Here is a 25,867-nt window from a genome sequence, read left to right on the forward strand (position 1 = left end):
AGTATTCTAAAGGGAACTCCTGGCAACTAAGGGCTCCTCTCCCATGAATCACTCAGGGTCAGAATTAGACTGGATTAAATACCAGCGGATATCTTACGAATCGGAGGGGTAGGGTGCCATCTCCAATTGCCAGGTTTGGCTTACATTCCAAACTGAGATGGCAAATTTTACGGATCCCGTTGCATGCTTTACCGTATCAAACATGGCGGCTCTTCTCCCTGATCTTCCCTGTTTATTATTCCCCGGAGTTACTACAAAGAGCAGGTTGAAATACCCTTATACTTCCCGGGGCTAATAAAGAAGCACCAGCACTAAAGTATTTCGATTGGCTGCATGATCTCCCTGGAGAAACATAGCACTTCTAGTCTTGCTCCAATGCCACTTTATGTTCCCATTCTACATTTCCTTTCTTGAATGGAAGAGAAGAATGAACGTTAAACAAGAAGGGGTCGGAGAGAGGAAGAGTTGCACACAAATACAAGCACAGGGATGAAAGGAAGGGGAGGAGATAAAGAAGGAAGGAACAGGGAATATACCTCCTGAAGAGACACTGAGCCATGCTGCTATGGCATAAACCTCCAGTTAGGTAAACATATTAAAGTGCACTTATATCCATAATTTCTTTCTTAAAAGAGGGAAGCAAGAGATGCTTGGAGAAGGAGAATAGTCAAGAAGATGGAAATAATGACTAATGCTGTTCTTCTCACCTGTTTGCCAGTCTCACTCAAATGAGGATGACTATTTAGAGTAATATTGAATTACAGAAAACTTTATGCGATTATAAGCCTGAGAAAGAAGCACCCAAACGTGCATGTAAAAGGTGGACTAATAAGAGGCAAAGGTAAGGAAAGATGAAGGAGAGAAGGAAAATAAGGAAATGCCAATTATTAGTTTAGAACACCCGAATACCAGTCTTCTTCTACTAAAATATTTAATTGTGAAAATAACTTTATTCTTCTCTTAGAAATTTGAAAACAATACATTTTGCATTATGTTATAAATCAGGAATGAGAACACTGTATTGCTGTTTATCAATTTGGTAGAGGAGAAAAATTGGGGTCATAGCAAGAAAAAACGCTCGCTTTGTTTTATTTGCTTTTGAAGAAAATAATACACACATTTAATTTATACACTTAAAAATTAATCATTAGGACATTAACCACTATGAAATGAAAATACCAGAATTAATTTATTCTATCTTTAAATTAATTACAGACAACCACAGTTGCTAACAGTATGAGTTCTACAGTTATACAGAACTAAGTCCGTTAGCTATGTGACCCATGGCCAAATATTTTCCTTCTCTGTGCCTGCATTTCTTCATCTGTAAACTGGAATAATGATAGCAACTACTTCAGAGGACCACGTAAGTATTAAATGAGGTAATCCTAGTGATGAGAGTCTCAGAATGCCTTGCATATTATAAATTCTTAACAGGTGTTGGCTTCATCATTATTTTGTTATTTTATTATATATATTTTAACAGCTTTATTGAGATATAATTGATATACAAAGAACTGCACATATTCAACGTGTATAATTTGATGAATTTGTACATAGGCAAACACCCATACAACCATCCCCACTCAGGGTAATAGACGTATGCAACTTCTCCAAGTTTTTTTTGTGTCCCTTTGTTTTTGTTTTGTTTTGTTTTCTTGGGAAGAACACTTAACATGGAAATCTACCTTCTTAACATATGATCCAGCAATACCACCTCTGGGTATATATTCAAAGGGATTGAAATCAGGATCTCAAAAAGACATCTTCACTCCCGTGTTCATTGTAAAATTAGTCACAATAGCCACGATATGGAAACAACCTGTTTCCATTGACATATAAATGCATAAAGAAAATGTAGTATACAATGGAATTATTCATCCTTAAAAAGAAGGAAATCCTGCCATTTGAGACAACATGGATAAACCTGAAGGACATTATGCTAAGAGAAAGAAGCCATTCACAGAAGGATAAATGGTTTATGATTACACTTACATGAGGTATCTATAACGGTCAAACTCATAGAAGCAGAGAAGATAACAGTGGTTGTCAGAGGCAAATTAAGAGAGAGGTGAGGAGTTGTTCAATGGTTACAAAGTTTCAATTATGCTATGTGAATGAATTCTAGAGATCAGCTCTACAGCTAAGTGCCTGTAGTTAAAAATACTGTATTGTGTTTATCATTATTATTTTGAAGAAAATATTAAAAAGTATATAGTGGTCACTTTAAGGTCAACAACAGATAAACCACCAGAATAAAGTATCATTTTTTAAAAACCTCAGCAAGACTTTAAAAATTCATTTCTAACTATGGATATCTCATGAAATTCAGAGGACTTTAATGAAATCCTAATACAGCTGGTTGTTCTCCATAATTGACCAAATAAAATCAAATCCTTCCTGAAATTTGCTAGCTAGAATATTATTCTAAGCTTAACTCTATGCTGGGCAGGCCAAGTTATCTTAGAAATGGTTTTGTAGGATACAAATTTAATAACCCATATATTCAGTAATTTGTAAGGCAATGGGCCAAATCTTTGGCAGGGATTTTCTTATTTCCCCACAGCTGAAGTTTCTGGAGAATTGCTCTCATATTAGAAAAAAAAAAAAAAAAAAACACTAAGTGGAACTGCTCATGAAGAATATACTGTTTTTGTCTTTAACCACTTTATTCAGGTATGATTGACACGTTTAAAAACTGTACTTATTTTATATACAATCTCTCAGTGACTTTCGAAATAGGTATAAACCCATGAAATCATCACCACTACCAAGGCCATAGAACATCTGTCACCTCCCAAAGTTTCCTCCCAGCTCCTTTATTATCATTATTGGGGGTTTTGTTGTTGTTGTCACTGTTTCTTGATACGAACAATTAACATAAGGTAGATCTTTCCCTCTCAACAAATTTTAAGTATAAAATGGAGTTTTGCTAGCTATAGGCACTATACCATATAGCAGATTTCCAGAAATTACTTATTTTACATAGCTGGAACTTTGTACCCTTTAACTATCACCTCTCCAATTCTCCCGTTTTCCTAGACCCTGGCAATTCCCATTCTACTCTATCCTTCTATGAGTTTGTTTTAGATTCCACACATAAGTGAAATTGTAGAGTATCTGTTTATTTTGTGTCTGGATGACTTCATTTAACAGAATACCCTCCAAGTCCGTCCATGTTGTTTCAAATGACAGGATTTTCTTTTTTTAAAGGCAGGGTAATATTTCATTGTATGTATATACCACAGTTTCTTTATCCATTAATCTATCTATGAACATTTAGGTTGTTGCTGTATCTTGGCTATTGTGAATAATGTTGCAATGGGCAGGGGCTTGCAGATGTCTTTTCAAGGTCCTAATTTCCATTTATTTGGATACATGCCCAGAAGAGGGGCTGCTGGATTGTATAGTAGTTCTATTTTTAATTTGCTGAGGAAACTCCATACTGTTTTCCATAATTGCTGCTCCAATTTCCATTCCCATCAACAATATACAAGCATTCCCTTGTCTTCACATTCTCTCCAACACTGGTTATTTTTTGTTGTTGTTTCTTTTTTACTAGTAATAGCTATTCTAACAGGTGTGAGGTGATATTTCATTGTGGTTTGGGTTTGCATTTCCAGAAAAACAACAGAAAAGATCAATAAGACTGAAGGGTTGGTTTTTTGAGAAGACAAACAAAGTTGACAAATCCTTAGCTGGGCTAAGAAAAAAAGAAGACTCAAGAAAAATTATAAATAAAAGAGAATGCAAATGATACTATAGAAATAACAGACTATTATGAGCAATCAAATACAAATGAATTGGACAACCTAGAGTAAATGCATACATTTCTAGAAATATGCAAGCTACTAAGACTGAACCATGAATAAATAGAGAATCTGAACAGATCAATAATGAATAAGGATATTTTTTCTGTAATCAAACGTCTCCCAACAAAAAAAGCTCAAGACCAGATGGCTTCAATGGTGAATTCTACCAAATATTTAAAGAGGAATATGTTATTAGTAAATATTTTCTCCTTTTTTGAGTTTTTCTCATCACCATTTCAAGTTCAGTAGTCTCAGACAGGTGATATCTGTCTACACTAGTCTATAATAGGGTTTGGCTGTGTCCCCTCCCAAATCTCATCTTAAATTTTAACTCCCACAATTTCCACGTGTCGTGGGAGGAACTCAGTGGGAGGTGATTAAATTATGGGGGCAGATCTTTCTTGCACTGTGCTCATGATAGTGAATGAGTCTCATGAGATCCGATGGTTTTAAAATGAGAGTTTCCCTGCACATGTTATCTCTCTTGCTGTTGCCATGTAAGAAGAGCCTTTCACCTTCCACCATGGTTGTGACGCATCCCTAGCCACATGGAACTCTAAGTCTATTAAACCTCTTTCTTTTGTAAATTTCCCAGTCTCGGGTATATCTTTATCAGCAGTGTGAAAATGGACTAATACAGTCTAGTTCACCAGAAAAGCGGAACCATTAGGAGATATATACTGAGAAATTTGTGACAAGAAATTAGCTTACGGGGGATGCCTAGAAAGTTCCAAAATCCACAGGGTGAGTCATCAGTAAGGGAAGAATGGGATTACTGGGCAGAAGTGGAAGTGGTTGTCCACAAGCATAAGTTTATTCTCAGGAATACCTCAGCTCTGCTTTTAAAGTCTTTCAACTAATTAAATCAGTACCCGCCAGATTATCTAGAAAAATCCCCTTTGCTAAAAGTCGACTGATTTCAGGATTTAATTACATCTACAAGATAGCTTCAAAGCAACATCTAGATTAGTATTTGAATAACTAGAGGATGAGCCCTGGCCAGGTTGACACAGTAAATCACCATCATAGCCCACCTGTCAATCTGGCACCTATACAGATTCCTAAAGTCAAACTCTAAATAAAGTGAGTAACAAAGTCATGGATCCACCTAAATTAGTGCAACTGTTTTGTTTTGGTTTTGTTTGTTTATTTTTTTATTTTATTTTATTTTTTGAAATGAAGTGTCACTCTTGTCACCCAGGCTACAGTGCTATGGCATAATCTTGGCTCACTGTAACCTCCTCTTCCTAGGTTCAAGTGATTCTCCTGCCTTAGCTTCCTGAGTAGCTGATATTACAGGTGCCTGCCACTACACCCAGTTAATTTTTTTATTTTTAGTAGAGACGGGGTTTTACCATGTTGGCCAGGCTGGTCTCAAACTCCTGACATCAGGTGATCTGCCCGCGTGGGCCTCCCAAAGTGCTGGAATTACAAGTGTGAGCCACTGTGCCCAGTCTGCTTTTTTTTTTTTTTTTTTTTTTACAAATCCTTGGATGTTGTTCACTCTTCTCCTTTGATATCCTGTAACTTACTGCAAAATAAAGTTAACTACCATTTAAGGGAATAAGACAGGGAAGAAACTTTAAAAAATGGTTAATATAGATATGCAAACATATTCAAAATAAAATAAGGAAGGAATACCTGTAACTCTTACAATCCTTGTTTCTGTAACTGGTCATGCTCTTGTAACTGGCATTTATAACTACTTTCTTCATCTACTCTTTTGATATTCCCTTTGCCCTCAGCAAGCAGCACAACTAGTCATGGTTCTTTGCCTGGTGAATTGAACCAAACTTTCATGCCTGAAGCATTGGGCCACTAGCAGTTCTGCCTGGATTGGGTTGTGGGTATCCATTGATTTGATATGGTTTGGCTGTGTTCCTACCCAAATCTCATCTTGTGCTGCAGTTTCCGTAATCCTCACATTTCATTGAAGGTACCTGGTGGGAGGTAATTGAATCATGGAGGTGGTTACCTCTATGTTATTCTTGTGATAGTGAGTGAGTTCTCACAAAATCTGAGGGTTGGTTGGTTGCTTGTTTGTTTTTGAGGCAGAGTCTCACTCTGTTGCCCAGGCTGGAGTGCAGTGGCACAATCTCGGCTCCCTGCAAGCTCCGCCTCCCAGGTTCACGCCATTCTCCTGTCTCAGCCTCCTGAGAAGCTGAGACTACAGGCGCCTGCCACCACACCTGGCTAATTTTTTGTATTTTTAGTAGAGACGGGGTTTCACCATATTAGCCAGGATGGTCTTGATCTCCTCACCTCATGATCCGCCCTCCTCAGCCTACCAAAGTGCTGGGATTACAGGCATGAGCCACCACACCCGTCCCCAATCTGATGGTTTTATAAGGGAATTTTCGTCCACTTTGCTCTGCACTTCTCCTTGCTGCTGCCATGTGAAAAAAGATACGTTTGCTTTCCCTTCTGCCATGATTGTAAGTTTCCGGAGCCCTGTGTCCCAGCTGCTCCAGTGGTGACAAAAAGAGGCCAAGTTACAGCTCAGGTCATTTCTTCAGAGGGTGCAAGACCCAACTCTTGGGTTGGGGTCTTGGTGTTGGTATTGGCCCTGCAGAGGCACATAAGACAAGAATTGAAGTTTGGGAACTTTCGCTTAGATTTCAGAGGATGTATGGAAATGTCTGGATGTCCAGGGAGAAGTTTGGTGCAGGGGTGGAGTCCTCATGGAGAACCTCTGCCAGGTCAGTGCAGAAGGGAAATGTGAGGTGAGAGCACCCACACAGAGTCCCCACTTGGGCACTGCCTAGTGTGGCTGTGAGAAGAGGGTCACCATTGCCCAGAACCCAGAATGGTAGATCCACCGACAGCTTGCACTGTGCACCTAGAAAAGCTACAGACACTCAACGCCAGCCATGAAAAAACCCAAGAGTGAAGCTGTACCCTGCAAAGCCACAGGGGCAGAGCTGCCCGAGGTTGTGGGAGCCCATCTCTCGCATCAGTCTAACCTGGATGTGAGTCAGGGAGTCAAAGGAGATCATTTTGGAACTTTGGTGTTTAATGACTGCCCCGTTGAATTTCAGACTTGCATAGGTCCTGAACCCCCTTTGTTTTGGTTAGTTTCTCCCATTTGGAATGGATGTATTTACCCAGTGTCTGTCCCCATTATATAGATAACTTGCTTTTGATTTTATAGGCCCCTAGTAAGACAAGGGACTTGTCTCAGACGTGACTTTGGACTTGGACTTTTGAGTTAATGCTAGAGTGAGTTAATATCTTGGGGGACTGTTGGAAGGAAATGATTATGTTTTGAATTTTGAGGACCTGAGTTTTGGGAGGGGCCGGGGTGGAATGATGTGGTTTGGCTACGTTGCCAGCCAAATCTCATCTTGTATTGTAGTTCCCATAATCCTCATGTGTTACAGGAGGGACCTGGTGGGAGGTAAGTAGATCATGGGGGCGGTTACCTCCATGCTGTTCTCATAATAGTGAGTGAGTTCTCACGAGATCTGATGGTTTTATAAGGGGCTTTTCTCCAACTTTGCTCTGCAGTTCTTCTTGCTGCCACAATGTAAAGAAGGATGTGTTTGCTTCTGCTTCTGCCATAATGGCAAGTTTCCTGAGGCCTCCCCAGTCATGCTGAACTGTGAGTCAATTAAACTTCTTTCCTTTATAAATTACTCAGACTTGGATATGTGTTTATTAGCAACATGAGAATGGACTAATACAGGTTTTAGTTATAGGATGTGGGAGACATCACAAATAATCTCTTACATTTAAAAAATCTTTCCAGTCGTGTGTAGTAGCGACCCAGTGTCCTGTTAATAATCAGGATCTATTATCCCAGACAATAGATTAACTTCCTCTTTGCATATTGATTAAGAAGGACAAGGTACCCAAAGTGGGCAGGTAGTAGCCTCAACATCCATTTTGCTGTAATCATTGTTCTGTCTCCTGGTGGAAGTATTTCTCTTTTTGGAACAAAGACCTCTAGACCATCATAGGCTACAGCTGAGGAGACATAATTAAGGGTAATAGTGCATAGAGTTACTCCCATTTCCACTCCTTAATTCCTGGACAAATAAACCCTGCCCATAGAGAAAGCAGCACCATGTAATGGATGGTGATGTATAGCATTAACACATCCTAGAGGAAATTGCCCCTCTCCTGACTCCTTCTAGACATTTCCATTTGGCTGAAAGTGTAACTGAGTCTTCAAAAGACCATCCAACATTTTAGAAAGTCAGCTGCTTCAAGACAATTTGGAAGATAGGCTAGTGGATTCCATGAGCATGAGATCATTGCCACATTTAATCACTACAAAGTAAGTTCCTTGACCATACTGTGATGGTGGATAAGATATTCTCTAAGTCGACAGGTGCTCATTTTGGCAGAAATATTGTGTGCAAGGAAAGAGAGTCCATGTTCAGAAGTGTCTGTTCTAGTAAGAACAATGTATCTTCTATGATGGGAGCAGTTCTCTGTAATCAAGCAACCATCAGGTAGTTGGCTGTTATCTTGGCGCGTGGTTCTATTATGAGGACTCAGTGTTGGTCTTTGCTGCTGGCAGAGTATAGACTTAGGTCAAGAAAGCCCCAGTGAGTATAATTCCATGTTTCTGAGCCCATGAATCATCTCCATTCCTGACATCATAGCCAATTCGTTCAGAGCTCATCAATTAGTGGCTGGAGTGTCTGAAGAAAGAGATGACTGGTATCCACACATTTTTTCGTATCTGCTTGATTATTAAAATCATTATCTGTTGATGTAATCCTTTGTTGAAGATTCATAAGAGATGCCAACATGTTCACCCGCTTTATTCATTCTGCGAGATCTATATACACACCTCTTTCCAATACTTCTTTGTCACCAATCTTTCCAACTATGGTTTCTTCCAAGTTCCTAACCATCAGCCTCACCCCACTGAATAATACAGAGTCATATATCTGACCATTTCTCCTTCAAAGGAAAGTGAACAATGAGGTGAACTGCTCTAAGTTGTGCCCACTGAAAGAACTTTTCCTCACCACTGTCCTTCAAAAACGTCCCAGAAAAGAGCTAGAGTGATGGAGTTTTCTGCTTTTAGCTGGTGCTGCATGTTGTGCAGAACTATCTGTAAACCAGGTCTGAGTTTTCACTTTCTCAGTTAACTGATAAAAACTCCCAATGAGGTCATTGGTGTGGGCTGATAATGTAGCAGGAGTAGGGCCGTGGGCATTTGAGTCACTTCCTTATGTAACTTATTATTGCCCTGGAAGCCTCCTCAAGCCTCACACTTCCATTGACTGGCACAGTGCTGCTGTGCATGCCTAACTTCCAGGCTTAGTAGATTAGATAGCACCCAGTTCCTGATGGACAGCTCAGATCACATTATAACTTGGTAGTCCATTATAATATTTTCAGTCCCTATTAAGACCCGGGACAAAGCCAAAAACTGTTTCTTAAAAATAGAATACACCTCTCCTCAAATAATGTCATTTTTTTATAATGTTGATAAGAAAAAAAAAATCGATTCCCTTTCAGGCCACCGACTGTGTGGAGTTTGCACATTCTCCCCATGTCTATGTGGGTTTTCTTCAGGGACTCCTGTCTTCTCCCACATCCCAAAGTTGTGCATGTTAGGTGCACTGGAGTGTTTAAAGCATCCCCATTGGAGTGAGTGTGGGTGTACATGAGTGCACCCTGTGATGGATGGGGTCCTGCCCGCGTTGTACCCTGAGCTGCTGAGATAGGCTCCAGCCACTTGTGACCCTGAACTGGAATAATTGGGTAAACAGTTATCTCACTTGTTTTCATTAATCTTTCTTAAATATGTGTGTAGCCCACATTTATTTAAATTTTTAATATTAGAGGTGTTTTCATCTTTATTTAAAAGTTGGGTGATGTTTCTGTTACCAGAAATATGCATATTGCTTGAAGTTGCAGTTTTTGAGAACCTGTAGATTAGGTCAAGTGAGGACTTACTTTATGTATCTGCAGAAAATAGTAGAATTTTACTCTAAAATCCTGAGTCTGTGTTATGATTCACTTATAAGAGGCTGCCAAAGACTCCAAAAAGCATCTCTCTCTGACATTGATATTTTAAATGTCATCAGATCTTCCGGATCATGGCTTGTTGGTGACACATGGCCCAAATGTCAGAGCAGCTTGCACAGCAGGCTAAACCTGATGCAGAGCCCTTTCTTGATCTTGCTTCTACTCAAAACTAGCAGCTTTTCAGGTCCTTCAGTAAATGGGCTGGAGCAGTACACACAAAAAGAACAATGTGCTGCCTTGAAAATCTAAAGAGGCCCTCTATTCATTGTGCTTCTTTTTTGGCTATAGGAGGACCAACGAGATACAAAATCTTATTTTTCACCTGGGAAGGAATACTTTGACCTTCCTGTCACCATTAGACCCTGGGAACTTAGTTGATATGGAAGGCCTCTCAAATTTTGTGAACTATATTTCCCACCCTGTGAAACACAAGTGTCCAGAACAGTTGCTGCTTTCTGGTTACCAGGTCCAATCAGCATAATGTCATCAATGCAATGGAACGGACTGATTTTCTGCAGAAAGGAAAATCAATCAAGGTCCCAGTGGACTAAATGATGATATAAGTCTGAATAATGGACACATCCTGTAAGTAGAACAGTAAAGGTGTATTGCTGGCTTTTCCAACTGAGATAAAACTGCTTCTAATGATGTTTACTAACATATATAGCAAAAAGATCATTTTTTCAGGTGAAGAGCTGTATACCAAATACCTGAGGATGTGTTAATTTGTCCAAACAATGAAACCACCTCTGGAACAGCAGCTCTAATTGGAATCACCACCTGATTAAGCTGACAATAATCCACTGTCATTCTCCAAGATCCATCTGTTTTGTGCACAGGCCAAATAGATAAATTGAATGCGGTTGTGGTGGGATGTCACTATGCTCACATGTTTTATGTCCTCCAGGATTGCAGCATTACTTTTAGCTTACTATTTTCCTAGGTAGAGGCAGTTATAATGACTTCCAATTAATTTTCTTAAATGATTATTATATATTAATTTCTATAATATCCCTTATTTCACAAGTCAGGAAACCAATGTAGAGATTCTGGTGCATTCTGAATGTGTCTATTCCAATAATGCTTCTGGAACTCGATAAATAATCACAGGACTTGTTCAGGCACATGCTGAACCCACTGTGAGACAGCTACGAACTAAAATTCCATTGATCAATTAATCACCTGACCTTCATAAGCCTCTCTTATGCCTCCACAGTGACATTTTGGGTGTCCAGAAATTAGTGTCATTTTAGTCAGTGTTCAGTAATCTTCCAAAGGTCTAATTATTTCTGTTTTCCAAAGCACAAGCTCACTGGTAAAATAACTAGATCTCTTTAGGAAAGACCAGAAGAAAGATTAATAGTATAAATACATTTTTTGGCAGTGCACTGGACCTCAAAAGGACTTAGCCTCCCTTTCATTTAAGGGGTGCTGGGATGGTAAATTGTCTAAGCCTGGAAATTGACTGAGGTGCTATGTCTCTCTGTTTTGGTGATTTGAATTAGACTTCTGCTTACTAGACCTGGAACTTTTCCACCTATACACATCATTCATTAGACTGTCCATCTAATTCTTTTCTAGTGGCATAATTATCAACTAGCGAATGCCATACGTCTTTGTGAGTTACAATATTCTGGTTACTGCTTTGACTCTGCAGTTTATTGCGGTGACTACCTGGTTTTTGATGATCCCAGTTAAATAGCGGCAGTTTCCACTGTAATTTCTGACTTACAGAAAAGAATAAAGACAGAGGTCTCAAGGATGCTAGGACTCCCCTTATAAATTTATGTCTCACAATTGTGGTAAAAGGTATGTCTTCTGGACTCTCCAATTGGATAAGCAGTTCTTACATGATAAATCTATTCAAACATTTCGACCTCCCTAAGACTTTAGATGCATTCCTCCATAGTATACCAAGGCAATTCTGACATTTCAACTTCATTTATTGTAGGCCACCTTTAGTTTCATGTTTCAACCTATGGACAAAACACACTGTTAGAGCCCTTCCTAGACCACTAATCTTGGTGAGCCATAGTAATACATCAGACTAATCCAACTTTATATTCCTTCCACCATAATGCCACACTCTTAAGACCCATTCCCTCACCTATTTCCCCAGATTTTTGTGTGTATCAATTGGAAAAATCATTCTGTTGTTCTTACAGTTCTTTTACTGTACCTTACAGTTTGGGCTCAGCTGAGACTTAAGTCTATTTGCAGGTCTAGATGCAGAGAAGGGTGGTAGAGATAGGTCCTAAGAAAAATCAGCAGTACCTTGCAGGGCAATTACGGATTCTTTAGGAAGAACAGATAACCTCCTTAGACAGGAGTGGATGGCTGCTTCTCCTAGCAAGAAAATTGCCCAAATTGAAGGGTTCCATGTCCCCAGCTTCACTGGGGTCTGTCAATATGCCCTCATTCCAATTTTCAGGATCCCATTCCTTCCCAATCATTTTAACAGAAAACACATTGTGAGGTTAGAAATTCAATTTGTTTTGTAATTCAGTCACTCACAGGGAGATTCGGGGTTTAATTTTCAGAAATCTCAGACCTGTAGGTAGAAAAGAGAAGGGTGACTTTTAGGGCATAAAAAAGAGACTATTGCATTATTTAGGTGGAACTTGAGCTGGAATTTGAAGTCCCGCACTTCTTTTATTTCTGGAACAGCTAGGAGCAACTGACCAGCTCCACTATACTCTTAAAGTTTGATGAAAATATTCTAGGGCAGCAAATAAATGGTGACCTATAACTTCAACTTCTACAGGTATTTGATCACAAGTATTCAATAGTTATATTTTCCATATCTCTTTTGTCATATTATGCCATGGATTTCTGGTGTTCTCTTTATCACTGGAAATAGTCATTAGTGCTTTTAAATATAATCACATGAGGGCCAGGTGCCATGGCTCACGCCTGTAATCCCAGCACTTTGGGAGGCCGAGGCAGGCGGATCACGAGGTCAGGAGATAAAGACCATCCTGGCTAACACGGTGAAACCCTGTCTCTACTAAAAATACAAAAATTAGCTGGGCGTGGTGGCGGCGCCTGTAGTCCCAGCTACTGGGAAGGCTGAGGCAGGAGAATGGCGTGAACCTGGGAGGCGGAGCTTTCAGTGAGCCGAGATCGCACCACTGCACCCCAGCCTGGGTGACAGAGCAAGACTCTGTCTCAAAAAAACCAAAAAGTATATATATGTGTATGTATGTGTGTATGTGTGTATGTGTGTGTGTGTGTGTGTGTGTGTGTGTGTGTGTATAAAATCACATGAGGGAACCAAATTCTCAAACCCCAGAAACAATTCAGAAAACCCATCCACATGATTATGTTGCTCTAGAACAATGTCAGGGAAGCAATGTCTGTATCCATCACCATTTATCCAGAGAAACAGACCAGTAGGAGATATATTGTAAGATTATTTTTTTCAAGAAATTGGTTTATATGATTGTGAGGACTGATCAGGCTAGTCTAAAATCCGTAAGGCAGGGTGGAACTCTTGGTTATGGGCTGCAGCTTCTGGCCACAAGTTGAATTTCTTCTGCCTCAGAGAAGCTTCAGTTTTGCTTTTAAGGCTTTCCAACTGGTGAAATGAGGCTCTGCTAAATTATCTAGGATAATGTCTCATAAAGTCAACTGAGTATTGACTTTATTTAAGTCTATAAATTACCATCACAGTAACACCTAAATTAGTATTTGATTGAATAACTTGTGACTGTAGCTTACCTATGTCAGTAAGTCCATCCCAATGTTACATAAAAACTCCTACTTTATCAGAAAATGGGCTATAAGTGCACCATGAGTGTGTAGCTTCTCCTCTGTTATATAAATTTTCCTTTTTTAGTACTTAAAAAAATCCTCCAAATCTCCATATATCAGTGTGTTTATTTTAAGAGGCCACAACATGATCAAGTTAAATATCAATAGTAAAATTACTATACCAACAATTCAATGATATCAGTTAGATGTGAAATTGTTAAGTATAATTTGAAAGGATTTTATATATTATTCAGCCATTTAAATTTATTATTATATTTTACAAAGTCATTGAAAAATATTATAATTGAATATTAAGTGAAGTAAAGCAGGATGCAAAATAGATAGAATATGATCACATTTGTGTGTAAGATAGATGCCTGAAGAAGGAACATTTAGAACATTGTACCAATATCTTCTGTGTGTGAAGAGAGAGTTGCAAATCACCTTAGGACTAATTTTTGTAACTTTCATTTAATCACTTAAGTGATTTTCTTTGTTCAAAATATTATAAGCCATTATGAAAGTCATTACTCCACAGCAGGTTGAAAAAGCATCTTCTGTAGCCTGAAAAGATGGCAATACCACTTGATATAAGTAGTTGTCCCTGTGGGAAGAAGTGAGCAATTTACACAGGGACTAGGATTTCTCTTGGGAGGAACAGAACACCAACCTTGATCTTTCCCCTTATACAAATATTTCTGTTGAATTGAAGTGGGCTGGATCAGGTCCCTTGGTAAGAAATAATATCAATGACTCCAAAAAGGTGCTCACCTTCAGAGAAGGGGGTCACTGGTGTGGGTGACTGGAGCTGAACACAAGAACCGAAGTGACCCTGGCAGTGGCTGGTTCTGCAACACCCTGTAACCGGGAACATAATAAGCAACCACAAACTTCATGGATAATAAGGGGTTGAAAAACAATAGTGATTATTAATATTGTATACACATTACCTTTTACTAAATGTCCTACAGAGCTTACACAAGAAAAAGAGGAAGCAAAGACTGTGAAATTCCAACTCAGAATATAAATTGAAAATGAGAAAGCCTTGGTGGTAACTTTGAACAAATCCCTTACCTCCTAAAGTGACAGAGCGGATAAACTGAGGACCAATATCAGGAATGGACTCTCAAAATTGCAGTTGCAATGCCAACTAGATACTTAATTCAGTTATGTCTCAAAGTAATAAGAAACCATTGCTGGGGAAATAATATAATCCCAGGAAATAGGATGGAAATACTGTGGCATATGCAATAAGGTTGAACACTTTGAATCTCCAAATTTTTCTAAATTTCCCTTGTCTTCCATTTCACAACTCTAATCTATACTTAGCACAGGAAAAATATCTAATCTGTTCTTGTCAAGTTGAATTATTGGTTAGGGATTTCTGTGTTAATCTCAGATGGAACATGTTTAATTACAAGGTCCTTCCTGTATCTAAGAGTTATTACATGACAGAACACAGTAGACCAACCTCTCTACCTCCAACAGCCTCTTTGTCACTGAGGTTTTCTGTGTGCCCATGGCAAGCAGAATTCCAAGACAATCCTTGAGATTTTTAACTCATTGTGTATAATGCATTGCTTTTGAGTATGGGTGAAGCCTGTAAATATGATGCATTATCAACCTCATCATTTTGTTTTATTATATGCAATAGTGATTTTAGCAGATATAATTAAAGTCCCACATTCAGTTAAGTTAATCAGATTGGAAATTATCTAATGAGAATCTGTCCTACTCAGGTGAGGATAAAATGGGGATCTAGAGTTTTAAAATGTAAAGAGTCAGAGAGACTTTCTCCCTATGCCTCAAAACAAGAAAGCATATAGCTATTTTTTGAATTTCTGTGAAGGTGAATCATCATTAGGATATGAGTGTCTCAATCCTAAAACTACAAGGAACTAAATTATGCCAACAACTTAAATGAGTTTGCAAAAAGAACTCTCATTGCAAATGAGACTCCAGTCTGGCTGACACCTTGATTTCAGCCTTGTGAGACTTTGACCAGAGAACCCAGTTGAAATGTGGCTGGACTTCTGACCTACTGAACTCTGAGCTAATAAAAGGAATTAATGGCAAGTGTTTGTCATAGAGAGCGTGCTGCCCAGATCCCTTATAGAAATAAAGGGCTTGTTTTCCCAAGTTCCATAAGCACTTCCCTAAGGCAGGCCACTGCTATCAGCCCACTACAGAAAATGTCTTTGTTGGAGACATGCCCCTTGCCCAATGTTTTGCCCCCTTCCTTAGGCAGCCCATACCCAATGACTCATCATGGAAATATAATGAAGTCTGCCTTTCTCCTACAACTTGAGACAATTCTAAAGGGTCATGTCAATTTTAGAACTTCCCATACGGCCACCTGTATCTTGCATCAAGACTACAACTCTCTCGTTGTCCATTTTTGCTTCCTCTTTTTCCATGTGCTTATACCCATAATACTCCCTGATCAACATCCTGTATTCTAATCTCTGTTTCAGAGTCAGCTTCCTAGGGAAGCCAGCCTGTGACAGGGAAGAGATAACCACCTCTCTGTAAAACCAATAATGTGAGAATTAAATGAAATAATACATTTAAATCATTTACTTTCAAAAAATATAATGTACAAAAGTAGGTGCTGTTATCTTAATTTATGTGTAATATTATATCCTTATAAATTATAATTCAAAGAAATAAATATGGAGTTAACATTTGTATAAGGTATAAATTATGGGGTGGAGTCATTATTTGTACTAGTGGCTTTCAGATAAAGCTCCATCATCTTATCATGGCAAAGTTATCTTAGGAGAGAAGACCTAAATATAAAATCAGAGATGAAAATAGAGACATTACAGCTGTTACCACAATTATTCAAAGGATCATTAGAGACTGTTATGAGCAATTATACGTCAATAAATTGGAAAACCTAGAATAAATTAATAATTTACAAGTCCCATACACCCTACCAAGAATGAAATTCAAAACCCGAATAGACTAATAACAAGTAAGACAGAAGTAGGAATAAAAAGTCTTCCATCACAGAAAAACCCAGGATCTGATGGCTTCACTGCTGAATTCTACCAAACATTTAAATATCTAATACCATTTCCATTCCAGCCATTCCAAAAAATCAATGGAAAAAGAATTCTTCCAAACTAATTCTCTGAGACCAGTATTATCCTGATACTGAAACCGGGCAGATACACAAGAAAAAGGAAAACTATAGGTCAATATCTCGGATGAACATAACTGTAAAAATCCTCAACAAAATATTAGCAAGCTGAAGTCAGCAACACATTAAAAAGATCATTCATCATGATAAAGTGGCATTTATCAAAATGACACAAGGATGGTTCAACATATAGAAATCAAAAACGTGACACATCACATCAACAGAATGAAAGACCAAAACCATATGATCATTTCAATCAATGTCAATTAAGCATTTGATAATAAAATTCAACATCACTTTATAATAAAAACTCTTAAAAATGGGTATAAAAGGAACATACCTCAACACGATAAAAAACATATTCAGTAAACCCACAGCTAGTATCATACTAAACAGGAAAAAACTGAAAACCTTTTCTCTAATATCTTGAACACTACAATAATGTCCACTTTCCTCACTGTTATTCAGCATACAGCTGGAAGTTTTAGCTGAAGCAGTTGAACAAGAGAAAGAAGTAAAGAGCATTGGAAAGGAAAAGGATAAATTATCCTTATTTTCAGATGATATGATCTTATCTTTAGAAAAACTGAAAGAATCCAACAAAAGGTGACTAGAACTGATAAATTCACTAAAGTTGCAGAATATAAAATCAACATTAAAAAAACTAGCATTTCTATATGCCAGCAGTGAAACTAAGAAATTATTCCTGTTTACAATAGTTACAAATAAAATAAAATGCCTAAAAATAAACTTGACTAAAGAAAGTGAAAGATCACTACAAAGAAAGATATAAAACATTAATTAAAGAAATTGCCTAGATTCTCTTTCTAGGGTTTTTATGGTTTTAGGTCTTACGTTTAAGTCTTTAATCCATCTTGAGTTAATTTTTGTATAAGATGTAAGGAAAGGGTACAGTATCAGTTTTCTGCATATGGCTAGACATTTTTCCTAAAACCATTTATTAAATAGGGAATCCTTTCCCCATTGCTTGTTTTTGTCAGGTTTGTCAAAGATCAGATAGTTGTAGATATGTGGCATTTTTCTGAGGCCTCTGTTCGGTTCCATTGGTCTATATATCTGTTTTGGTACCAGTACCATGCCGTTTTGGTTACTGTAGCCTTAGTTTGAAGTCAGGTAGCATGATACCTCCAGCTTTGTTATTTTTGCTTAGGATTGTCTTAGCTATACGGACTCTTTTTTGGTTCCATATGAAATTTAAAGTAATTTTTTTCTAATTCTGTGAAGAAAGTCATTGGTAGCTTGATGGGAACAGCATTGAATCTATAAATTACTTTGTGCAGTATGGCCATTTTCATGATATTGATTTTTCCTATCTATAAGCATGAATGTTTTTTCATTTGTTTGTGTCCTCTCTTATGTCCTTGAGCAGTGATTTGTAGTTCTCCTTGAAGAAGTCCTTCACATCCCTTGCAAGTTGTATTCCTAGGTATTTTATTCTCTTTGTAGCAATTGTGAATGGGAGTTCACTCATGATTTGGCTCTCTGTTTGCCTATTGTTGGTGTATAGGAATGCTTGCAATTTTTGCATATTGATTTTTGTATCCTGAGACTTTGCTGAAGTTGGTTATCAGCTTAAGCAGATTTGGAGCTGAGACGATGGGGTTTTCTAAATATACAATCATGTCATCTGCAAACAGACAATTTGACTTCCTCTCTTCCTATTTGAATACCCTTTATTTCTTTCTCTTGCCTGATTGCCCTGGCCAGAAATTAGGCAATACCATTCAGGACATAGGCATGGGCAAAGACTGACTAAAACACCAAAAGCAATGGCAATAAAAGCCAAAATTGACAAATGGTATCTAATTAAGCTAAAGAGTTTCTGCACAGCAAAAGGAACTATCATCAGAGTGAACAGGCAACCTACAGAATGGTAGAACATTTTTGCAAGCTATATATATGACAAAGGGCTAATTGCCAGAATGTACAAGGAACTTAAACAAATTTACAAGAAAAAAACAAACAACCTCATCAAAAAGTGGGTGAAAGATATGAACAGACACTTCTCAAAAGAAGACATTTATGCAGCCAACAAACATATGTAAAAAAGCTCATAATTGCTGGTCATTAGAGAAATGCAAATCAAACCCACAATGAGATACATCTCATGCCAGTTAGAATGGCGATCATAAAAAGTCAGGAAACAACAGATGCTGGAGAGGATGTGGAGAAATAGGACACTTTTACACCATTGGTGGGATTGTAAATTAGTTCAACCATTGTGGAAGACAGTGTGGCAATTCCTCAAGGATCTAGAACCAGAAATAGCATTTGACCCAGCAATCCCATTACTGGGTACATACCCAAAGGATTATAAATCTATAAAGACACTATACTATATATATACTATATATACTACTATAAAGACACATGCACAAGTATGTTTATTGCAGCACTCTTCATAATAGCAAAAACTTAGAACCAACCCAAATGCCAATAAATGTTAAACTGGATAAAGAAAATATGGCACATATGCACCATATAATACAATGGAGCCATAAAAAGGATGAGTTCATGTCCTTTGCAAGGACATGGATGATCTTGAAACCATCATTTTCAGCAAACTAACAAAGGAACAGAAAAACAAACACTGCATATTCTCACTCATAAGTGGGAGTTGAACAATGAAAACAGATGGACCCAGGGAGAGAAACATCACTCACTGTGGCCTGTCAAGAGGGTAGGGGGCTAGGGGAGGGATAGCATAAGGGAAATGTGTAATGTAGATGATGGGTTGATGGGTACAGTCAACCACCATGGCATGTGTATACCTATGTGACAAACCTGCACGTTCTGCACATGTATCCCAAAACTTAAAGTATAATAATAATTTAAAAAGCAATTGAAGAGGACATAAAAACTAGAAAGATATTCCATATTCATGAATTGAAAGAACCAGCATTATTAAAATATCCATAACACCCAAAACAATCTACAGGTTCAATGAAATTCCTATCAAAATACCAATTATATTTTTCACAGATATAAAAAGAAATTCAAAAATTTGTTTAGAACCACAAAATACTCAGAATAGCCAAATCTATCCCAAGCAAAATGAACAAAGCTGGAGGTACCACATTGCCTGACTTCAAATTATATTACAAAGCTATAGTAACCAAAACAGCTTGGCACTGGCATAAAAAACAGATACATAGACCAATGGAACAGAGTACAGAACCCAGAAATATATTCACACACTTACAAGCAACTAAATTTCAACAGATGTACTAATAACATATATTGGGAAATGTCAGTCTCTTCAATCTGGGAAAATTGGATATTCATACACAGAAGAATAAAACTAGACTCCATCTCTCACCATATGTAAAAATCAAATCAAAATGGTTTACATCTAAGACCTGACACTATAAAACTACTAGAAGAAAACATTGAGGAAACACTCCAGGACACTAGTCTGGGCAAAGATTTCTTCAGTTAAGACCTTAAAAGTACAGACAACCCAAGGAAAAATGAACAAATGGGGTCACAACAAGTTAAAAAGCGTCTCCATAGCAAATAAAGCAATCAACAAAGTGAAGAGACAATCCACAGAATGGGAGAAAAAATATTTTCAAACTATCCATCTGACAAGGGATTAATAACCAGAATATACAAGTAGCTCAAACAACTCAATTGGAAAAATAAATAAATAATCCAGTTTAAAAATGAGAAAAAATTTGTATGATCATTTCTAAAAGAAGACATGCAGATGTACAACAGGTATATGAAAAAATACTCAACATCATTAATCATCAGAGAAATGAAAATCAAAACTACAGTAAGATATCATCTCATCCCAGTTAAAATGGCTTTGTATTAAAAAGACAGACAATAATGGATAGTGGCAAGGATGTGGGAAAAAGGGGAGCCCTCATATACTGTTGGTGAAAACGTAAATTAGTATAGCCAGTATGAAGAACAATGGCAGTTCCTCAAAAAAAAAAAAAAAAAAAAAAAAAAAAAAAAGGTAGCACTATTATATGATCCAGCAATACCACTGCTTGGTATACATCTAATAGAAAGAACATTACCATGTGAAAAGACATCTGCTCTCCCATGTTTATTGCAGCATTATTCACAATAGCTAAGACATAGAATCAACTTAGTTATCCATGAATGGATGAACGGATAAAGAAAATGTGATATATACACAAGGGAATATTATTCAACCATAAAAGAATGAAATTCTGTCATTTGCAGCAACGTGGATGAAACTGGAAGACATTATGTTAAGTGAAATAAGCCAGACTCAGAAAGACAAAAATCACATGTTCTCACTCATCTGTGGGAGGCAAGAAAGAGAAAAATTGATCTCATGGAGGTAGGGAGTAGAATGGTGGTTACCAGAGGTTGAGAAGTGTAGTGCGGTGGAGGCAATAAAGAGGGAGGGTTAGTGGAAACAAATCTATACTTAGATAGAATAAATAATATCTAGTGTTCAGTAGCAAAATAAGGAGACTATAATTAACAATACTATATTGTGTATTTCAAAATAACTTAAAAAGTGGAGTTGGAATGTTCCTAATACACAGAAATGGTAAGAGGTAATAGAAAACCCAATGACCCTGATTTAGTCATTACACTCATTGTATGCTTTTATCAAAACATCACATGTACACTATAAATATGTACAGCTATTATGTATCCATAATACTTACAAATTTAAAAACATTTAAAAATTCACAGAACTAAAATAAACATTCTTATTGGGAAAACATCTTCAATAACTCATTCAAAAATTCATATTGAGAGTCTATTATATATCAGGCATTATGCTAATCTACTGTTCTCATAAAACATATAATTTTCCAGTATGAGAAACAGATAGGGTAACCATAATCCTGCTGTATGCCTGACTTACATGCGTGGTCTCAGTATCCCATATGGTATAGGATTTTTTCTTGAGTTTTCATATTTTAAAGAAATATTTTTACTAATGTTTTCTTTCAACTGGAATGGTTTTGATAGAATTTCATTTTTTACTTTCAGCACCATCTTAATTAGTAATGTGTGAGATGCATGCAATGAACAGTTTTCAGATTAACATGTGGTTGAATCTCAGAAATAATCAGCAGTAAATTGCTTCCCTTTCTCCCACCCTTTTCTGATGCATTGAAAAGAACAGTGTTCATCATACTCTCTAATAAACCAACTTAATATGGCATACCGATGCAGTGAAATATTATTTAACAATATAAACAAATAAAGTACTGTTACACACTATGAAATGTATGAACCTTGAAAATATTATGCAAAATAAAATAAGCCAGTCACAAAGGTCACGTATTATGTAATTAGATTTATATGCAATGTGCATAATAGGAAACTATAAGTAGAAATAGATCAGAGATTTCCTAGAGCTGGGCTGGGGGAAGGGATGGAGAGTAACTTGTAATGAATATGGGTTTTTTGGAATGATAACAACATTATAAAATTACAATAATGATGTGATGGTTGCATAACTCTGAGTATGCTACAAACCATTGAATTATACACTTTAAATGGGTTACTTTTATGATATGGAAATCCTATCTCAATAATGCCATTATAATAACTAATTGTTTGATGTTTGTGACTTGGAGATTACCAACTTCTTGTGGATCCTGGTGGTGGTGGTGGGAGAAATATTGGAAGCTATTGCTTCTTGGTCATTTGGTGAACCAGCTAATTGAATCATGGTTGTGTATGAGATATGTGAGAAATAGAGGCTGAATAGTCTTACCATGGAATATATACAAAGTAGCTTATTATTTACTATATTTAATTCAGCAACTATCCTTTCCAAAATGATGTTTCTTTCTTTGAAAAATGCACATTTAATGAAAATTTAAAGATAATACTTCAATTTCTCAAGAAAGTTGATGATAAATGTGTAAATTACACAAACTATTTGTTGACATTTTACTATAACAATTGAGTCTGTAGTGATATCATTGACCCCGTGGAAACTACGTGATGTATATCATCCCCCAAATCACTAGCACCTACAGTTATTTAGTTATGCACAAGTTGATAATTTAACAGTGCAACTTCAGATGGTGTATTTACATTTTTTTTTTTTTTTTTGAGATGAAGTCTTGCTCTGTAACCCAGGCTGGAGTGCAGTGGGGTGACCTTGGCTCACTGCAACCTCCACCTCCTAGGTTCAAGTGATTCTCCCACCTCAGCCTCCCAAGTAGCTGGAATTACGGGCACCCGACACCATGCCTGGCTAATTTTTGTATTTTTAGTAGAGACTAGGTTTCGCCATGTTGGCCAGGCTGGTCTTCAACTCCTGATCTCAAGCGATCCTCCCACCTTGGCCTCCCAAAGTGCTGGGATTACAGGCATGAGCCACAGTGCCTGGCCTACATCTTTCTTCTTAAGGCCTGACTTTTCATTTAGATTAAATGATTGCTCTTCTAAAGTAATTTACTCTTTGTTGGTTTTAAGAAATCTTTTGCATGTATAAGGTATAAAACAACAACTCTTTGTATGTTACTTCCATTAGCAGATGAACTAGCAGTTAAATGATGCTTCAAATGGAAAAATAAGTTAATTACACTAATAGATTGAGTTTTCCTCAAAGTCGCAAACGTGAAATAACACCTTTCAAAGTTCATTTTGTTAAGTACCTTGCATTATTGTGAATTATATTGTAAAGTAGTTTAAAGTTCAACACTGAAGATAAAATTATTATTTTTACTGTTATAGTATGAATAACAAAGATTGATGAAACCAAGCATGCAGAATGGAAACAATAATCTTACTAAGTTAAAAAAGTGTTTTGAACTTTTCTGAGTAGAAATGTTCTTGGAATTCGTTGTGCACATAATTGTTCATAATTACTAATTGCTAATATTACTAATTATTCTATTATATACATTACATATATAATATTACTAATTATTCATAATTACTAATTAAAATAGAGATGCTAGTTGTCAGGGTAACTAAACTAGAGTATTTTTGTGATGAAGCTCGTTTTCAGTACAAACATATTCTAAATTGTGCTAGTGGCTACGTAGTTTTTCTCTGTGCTGGCCATCAACAATTAGATTTAGATGTGTTGGAGCACTTGAAGTAGTACTATGAAACTCAGCTTAAATAAAAGTATTTAACAATTGTGATGTCAAAAAGCTTTAGCTTGTGAAGCTTTATCAATTTCCAATTCTTAAAAACAAAGGTTATAAAGAGGAGGACATTGAAACTGATCCTTGTAGAAACGGAACCAATTAAATAATAAAGGCAAAACTACGTAAAATATTTAATTTTTAAATTATAGTATTGGACTCCAGAATATTTAAACTCGTGAGATGTGGTCTGATAAATTTCTTATTTTTAATTGGATAAACTTGCAATATATACCAAAAAAGATAAAATTTACAAAAAAGTTTGCATGATCTCAATAGTCATAAATTGAGACATCTGTGATGACTTTTGTTTGATAAAAAAAATCTACCAAAGAAAAGTACTCTGAATGGAAGCAAAAACAAGGGCCCTCTTAAGATATTTGAACTAAATTGGACCCTTATCTTGCGCTATAGATAAAAATCAACTAAAAATGGATAAAATACCTAAATGTAAGACCTAAAGCCATAGAACTCATAGAACACCGGGGAAAAACTCCTCAACATTGGTCTTGGTAATGATTTTTTTGGGATGTCATACCAAAAGCTCAGGCTACAAAAGAAAAAATAAATCAATGGGACTACATCACACTAAAAAGCTTCTACACAGCAAAGAAAACAATAAAAAAAAAAAGAAAGAAAATGCAGGCTACAGACTGGAAGAAAATTTTTGCAAATCATACATCTGATAATGGCTAATATCCAAAATTTATTTTAAAAACTCACATAATTCAATAGCAGAAAAAAAACTAAAACATGGACAAAGGGTATGAGTAGACCTTCAGAGAAAACATAAAAATGGACAATAGGTATATGAAAAGGAGCTCAACATCACTAATCATAATGGAAATGCAAATTAAAACCACTATGAGATATCACCTTACACCACTAAGCAAGGCTATTATCAAATGGGTCAGATCTAAATGTTGGCAAGGGTGTGAAGAAAAGGTAACTGCAGTGTACTATATTGGTGGGAATATAGACTGATCTAGCCATTATGGGAAGAAATATGAAGGTTCTTAGAGATACTAAAAATATAACTGCCATATGACTCAGAAATCCTTCTTCCGAGTATACCAAAAGGAAATATCACCACCTTGTAAAGATTGGCATTCCCGTGTTCATTGCATTATTCACAGTAGTCAAGATATGGAAAGAACCTAAATGCCCATTGATGGAGGTATAGATAATGAAAATGTGGTATATATACACAATGAAATATTATATAGCCTTAAAAAGGAGATCCTACCATTTGTCAAAACATGGATTAACCAGGAGGACACTATGCTAAGTGAAATAAGAAACACACAGAAAAAAACATTGCATGATCTCAATTATATGTGAAATATAAAATAATAAAAGAGCTTAAATACACAGAGATAAAGAGGGAAACAGTGGTTACCATTGGTGGGAGAGAGAGAGAGGAAATGAGGAGATGTAAGTCAAAAGATGCAAAATAGCAGATAGGTAGGACAAACAAATCTAAAGATTTAATGTACAACAAACATGAAGACTAAATAAAACTGAATTGTGTTAAGTATTTTTGTTAATTAAGTAGACTTTTTTCTGTTCTTGTCACAGCAAAAAAAAAAAAGCTATGTGAGATGACAAATATATTAATCTGCTCCTCTCTAGAACCATTATATTTCCTACAATGTATCTATTTGTACTCCACAACATTATGTTGTAAACCTCAAATACATACAATAAAATATATTAAAAACTAGGACTAAAATATGTATACATGTTAATATTAAAAGTAAAAGCTGTGATACATACTAACTATACATAGGTATGGGGTATATTGCATTGTTTCAATACGTAGAGAGACTGTATAATGATCAAATCAGAGTCATTAGAATTTCATCCTCTCAAATATTTACCAGTTTTTTTGTGGTGAGGATATTCAAATTCTTTTCCTCTAGCTTTTTTTGAAATATGCAGTATACTTCCATTAACTGAGAATATGCTGTATTTAGCAAAAAATATTTTGTGATTACTAGGTACTTCAGTGCATGTAGAGAGGGTATTTTCTC

At 36.6% G+C, this 25,867-nt stretch overlaps 2 long non-coding RNA genes across 5 annotated transcripts in view; one reads left to right on the forward strand and one right to left on the reverse strand.

The window, feature by feature from the left end:
• LOC103886908 overlaps positions 1-12,777 on the forward strand; it is a 134,945-nt gene extending 122,168 nt beyond the window's left edge. The window contains exons 3-5 of one of the 4 annotated variants that reach the window (XR_001905647.3): positions 634-1,366; positions 7,320-7,413; positions 10,270-12,777. This is a non-coding gene — a long non-coding RNA (uncharacterized LOC103886908). Of the gene's footprint in view, positions 1-633; positions 1,367-7,319 lie in introns of all 4 variants that reach the window. The other 3 variants (XR_002523863.2, XR_002523862.2, XR_002523864.2) reach the window with 3 other exon arrangements.
• Positions 12,778-14,337: 1,560 nt separating this feature from the next.
• LOC116276367 overlaps positions 14,338-25,867 on the reverse strand; it is a 64,557-nt gene continuing 53,027 nt past the window's right edge. The window contains exon 3 of the long non-coding RNA XR_004185858.1: positions 14,338-14,414. This is a non-coding gene — a long non-coding RNA (uncharacterized LOC116276367). The remainder of the gene's footprint in view (positions 14,415-25,867) is intronic.

This window comes from Papio anubis, chromosome 8 (assembly GCF_008728515.1).
Source record: "Papio anubis isolate 15944 chromosome 8, Panubis1.0, whole genome shotgun sequence".
NCBI classification, from domain to species: domain Eukaryota; kingdom Metazoa; phylum Chordata; class Mammalia; order Primates; family Cercopithecidae; genus Papio; species Papio anubis.